This window comes from Littorina saxatilis, linkage group LG8 (genome assembly GCF_037325665.1).
Source record: "Littorina saxatilis isolate snail1 linkage group LG8, US_GU_Lsax_2.0, whole genome shotgun sequence".
Lineage (NCBI taxonomy): Eukaryota > Metazoa > Mollusca > Gastropoda > Littorinimorpha > Littorinidae > Littorina > Littorina saxatilis.
This window is the reverse complement of record NC_090252.1, coordinates 21599652-21604821: the sequence shown is the minus strand read 5'-3', so window position 1 is coordinate 21604821 and position 5170 is coordinate 21599652. Positions and strand designations below refer to the sequence as shown.

General features: G+C 43.0%; 1 long non-coding RNA gene across 1 annotated transcript; it reads left to right on the top strand.

Moving 5' to 3' along the window:
- The first annotated feature begins 437 nt into the window (after positions 1 to 437).
- LOC138972228 (uncharacterized) lies at positions 438 to 3957 on the top strand. The gene is made up of 3 exons (XR_011457505.1): positions 438 to 572; positions 2680 to 2793; positions 3853 to 3957. It is a non-coding gene; the product is annotated as an uncharacterized lncRNA (long non-coding RNA).
- Positions 3958 to 5170: the final 1213 nt, after the last annotated feature.

The window sequence follows — 5170 nt, the reverse complement described above, 5'->3', positions numbered from 1 at the left end:
TGCTTATCACAGTGATTGTAATGTGGAAATATATGTTGTACTAAAAGAGTGCACTAACCACACCATGGGTGCAACCAATATTTATCCAATGACTTGCTTCTTTGTTTATGTTAGCTGAAATAGTTGGACATGCACACACGGCACGTTTCCCCAGCAGCACAACCTATTAATTCTAGAAAGTGTACGTAGCAGAAGATTTTAGTCTGAAAATAAGCACCGACAAAGGCATGATACGGCAAGTTCAGTGCGTCCTTGGACCCGTACTTTTTTATGGTAAGTGCGTCGGGGACCAACCTCAAATAATGCATCTTCCATTACGTATAGGACGCAGTGACGCACAGTTCGGGGAGCCCAACTCGTCCATTGTCAGTTTAAAGTGTGTATGTATGTGTCTTCGAACATTAAATTCAATTGCGTTTGTGACTGAACAGGACAGTCGTGGAAATTCACCAAATGGCTCTTTCACCGAAGAGCTTCTGGAAAATGGTGCGTGGCTGACTCGCTCTTGCTCAGCAACTCTGAAGGAGAACAGCAGACACTGTGTGGATCTATGGGGTATTACGTGTACACGTGTGAGTCATCTCAAATGAAAATACAAGTAGTAACATCACGCTGTTCGTCTGAACTTTGGCACCAGAATCATGCAAAGACATGTGTCCACATTTAAGCTAATTTTAAGTTGAACTGGGCTGACGCCCGAGCAATTATAAAAAAAGCACTTAATCCCGAATTAGGGGACACCAGTGGCTATTACTCCCGTAAGTATTTAAGATATGTATAGGTTACAACACGAGTGGTTTTTTATATGGCTTGTATTTCAGTCAAGACCCAGCGGATGAATATCATCGGGAGACACGAGCCTCTGGCGAGTGGCTCTCGATTGATATTCCCGCTGGGTCTTGACAGAAATACAAGCCATATAAAAAACCACGAGTGTTGTAATCTGTATATCCCATTCTACCATCAAACACAAAGTGTAGACTACTAGCGGCACTGTTGCGATCTGTGCAGGGTAAAACTGTTGCCAGCGAGACTTAGCCCTTTTGCAACCTTAAACTAAGTGACCGTCGCTGAAAAAATAAAACGAATGAATGCATCGATAAGTACGCCGTAACACTACTTTCAGACCATTTAAAAGCTTTAAGTAAAGGTTCATAAGTTGCAAGAAAGTAATGAAGTCGAATAGAAATTAATTTAGTTGAAGCGCACAATTCTTTTGTTTTGCGTTTCAGGTCGGCAGAACGGGCGAAACGGGTTTGGGACCCATTTGGCTTACTCGATTCAGAATTGATTCCACGTTGTTTTTCTCGAACGTGTGTAATTAGGCTTATTGACAGAGAAGCAAATTTTAGGGAACAAATATGTAGGTTTAGATTTAACCATTTGCTCCCTATTTGAAATGTATCTACGTGATAAACTGTTTTGCGAGTGTGTTTGCATGGATGAACTTAAACTGGTATGGGTCACACAGTGAGGAAAACGCGACCGACACGTCTGTCACCGCCGATTGATTGCATTTTGAAGGAATATGACTGGATTACGGAAAAATTGTGGACTTACTGCAGAGCCAGGCAAAAGAGTAGACTTGCTCGCAAAACACGTGAAACAGCCGATGTTTGATAGCTGAAGGCGCACACCAAAACACACTACCGACAGATTCTGAAAAGTCGTCTGCTAACGATGCAAGGGGAGGGTACTCGTGTTTTTGTTTTGGTTCGCTAGCATCTGGTTATCTTGTAAGTTGAATGTTCGTTTTTTTCGACCTGCATTGCTTTCATAATGAAAGAAACTTTTGCTTATTGCATCTCATACATCAGATCAGTTCTGAGATTCATTTTTGCGTGCAACTGATATGGTTTTCTGAGCCGTGCAATACGATTTTAGAACTTCATACAAATGTGTCACATTGTTCGGCGCGAGGTCAAAGGTCGGGAGCAAAGTAGTTCTTCGCCCAAATCGGAATCTGCACTATCATATATTTTTTTGAGTCCATGATGTATTTATTGAGCTATAAAAATACAACATATATACCCATACTGAAGTAACAGAGACAAAGAAGGGAGGTCATGGGATATAATGGGATATAGCATTTCAAATAACAACTCAAAAGTGTGATTGACACACGGACATAGAGCTTGTGATAATATGGCTGAATCAGTGAATGTTTGGTATATAATTGTACAATTCGGAAACTATAAACATTCTAAAATGAAAGGGCTAACAATGCTCAGGCACGATAATTCAAATGCATTTATAAAACCTACTGACACATCGCAAACAAGCTGACACAAATCATTGAGAGAGAGAGAGAGAGAGAGAGAGAGAGAGAGAGAGAGAGAGAGAGAGAGAGAGAGAGAGAGAGAGAGAGAGAGAGAGAGAGGAGAGAGAGAGAGAGAGAGAGAGAGAGAGAGAGAGAGAGAGAGAGAGAGATCGAGAGAGATCGAGAGAGAGATCGAGAGAGAGATCGAGATATCGAGAGTACGTACTGTCAGCGAAGAAATGACAAGCTACATTCAGAAAACTGGAGCATGATGAATGTATTAATCATAAACCATAATATTTAATAGGTACATACCGTCGCGATATAACCTTCGTGGTTGAAAACGACGTTTAACACCAAATAAAGAAAGAAAAGACTACTGACATTTGCATTGACATACCTGGGTGTTGTATGTGCAGTCAAAGCAATCCAGGGCGAACTTTTCTACGTGACTCTCATAGTACGAACACCAGACTCTATATCTGACTTTCAACACCGCCCTGGCTTCGTCCTCCGTGTCTACAGTTATGCAGGTCTGTGGGGGACTTCTCTCAGTTGACGGTCTAACTATTCTTATGTGATACGCTTGGAAGGTTTATTGTTGCTACACTACACAACTTTTCTCTGTTACTTGTACTCTACATATCCGATCGCGAATGGTTCAGTTTGTTTAATCCGTGATATCACCATCCGCACGACGCAAATCATTTGCATCTAGCCTTTGGTACAAAATAGGACATATACTACGAAGGGCGATGTAAGATGTCTAATTTTCCATTGAAACTAATGCCCACTGATTTATTGTCAGACAATTGTTACGGTTCTCGGGGAACAAGCATGGCCTAGAGTTTCATCTTTATCAACATCGGCTGAGATTCATAACAATGAAGCAGAAGGCAATGTGAACCCTCAGGATCGATGAAAAAGCTGTCTGACACCATTTTTGGTTTGTGTGTGTGTGTGTGTGTGCAAAACCATCGATGGAAAGTCCTCTAAATCTTCTTCTTTGTTCATGGGCTGAAACTCAAACGTTTATTCGTGTTTTTGCACGAGTGAGTTTGAACGTGTGTGGTCGCTGTTATCCCGCCATTTTGGCAGCCATACTCGATTACGAAGAAAGCATAATTGGTATTGTCGGGTTTCTATAACCCCATCACCTCTGGCGTATATTACATGATCTTCTCCGTGCGTACTTGGTCTTGTGCTTGCGTGAACACACGAAGGGGGATAAGGTACCAGCAGGTCTGCACATACGTTGACCTGACAGATCGGAAACAAATCTGTACCCTTAACCAACCAGGCAAAGCCGAAATTGAACACTGGACCTTCTGCTTATGGAGCGTCTTTTCCACTAGGCCAGTATCCAATTGTGACCCCAGTCTTTATAATGCGCATTTTAGGGTCCCGCAGTGTTCACATAGCAGTGTGTGTGTGTGTGTGTGTGTGTGTGTGTGTGTGTGTGTGTGTGTGTGTGTGTGTGTGTGTGCGCGCGTGTGTGTGCGCGCGCGCGCGTGTGTGTGTGTGTGTGTGTGTGTGTGTGTGTGTGTGTGTGTGTGTGTGTGTGTGTGTGTGTGTGTGTGTGTGTGTTATAGACTGTCGTCGTGAACTTCCATGGCTAAGTGAAGGAGAAGGAGAACTATCGAGTCCAAACTACCCCGGTGCATACCCACCAGACACGTTCTGCCAGTGGACCTTAACACCTGACATTGAGAGCCAAATTACAATCTTTTTCGTTGACATCAACATTGCTGAAGAGGGTAAGTACTACCTGGCAAACCAGTACTATCTGGATAGCAGTGAACAAGAAAGGACTTCTCCCTGAACAAAACTTATTTTGCTTTTGGGAGCAGTTTTAAAGCGTCCCGTACACAGGTATAACATTGTAGCCGTCGCGAGATGCTCAAGCAATGATGCTATCAAAAATATCAAAAAAAAGGTTACAAAAAAGTTATGAGAGAAGCCAGTACTCTCACGGCGAAAACACACACACGCACCGCCCCTGTACTGGCTGGTCACGCACCGCCCCTGTACTGGCTGGTCACGCACCGCCCCTGTACTGGCTGGTCACGCACCGCCCCTGTACTGGCTGGTCACGCACCGCCCCTGTACTTGCTGGTCACCTACCGCCCATGTACTGGCTGGTCACGCACCGCCCCTGTACTGGCTGGTCACGCACCGCCCCTGTACTGGCTGGTCACGCACCGCCCCTGTACTGGCTGGAATCAGGAAACGATAAAGAATAAGATGAAATCTTTTTTTGGATCGATTTCTTAAGTTTTAATCGTAAGACTAATTAATCTATTTTCGTTAATGGTGATCACATTTTAAGAGTAAACATGACATATGTATATATTTTTAGATTCAGAATGTCATGAAGAATACGATGCAATCAATTTTAAATCTGTTTGCAAAAAATCGATTTTAATGACAACTCATGAGCAAACTCATTAATTAATTTTTAGCCTCCCAGCTGAAATGCAATACCAAAGTCCGGGCTTCGTCGAAAATTACTTGACCAAAATTTCAACTAATTTGGTTCAAAAATGAGAGCGTGACAGTGCCGCCTCAACTTTCACGAAAAGCCCAATATAACGTCATCAAAGACATTTACTAAAGAAATGAAAAAAATATCTGGAGATACCATAATCAGGATCTCTCATGTCAAGTTTCATAACGATCGGTCCAGTAGTTTTCTGTGAATCGCTCTACACACACACACACACACACACACACACACACACACACACACACACACACGCACGCACGCACGCACACACACACACACACGCACAGCACACACACACACACACACACACACACACACACACACACACACCCATACACCACGACCCTCGTCTCGATTCCCCCCTTTACGTTAAAACGTTTAGTCAAAACTTGACTAAATGTAAA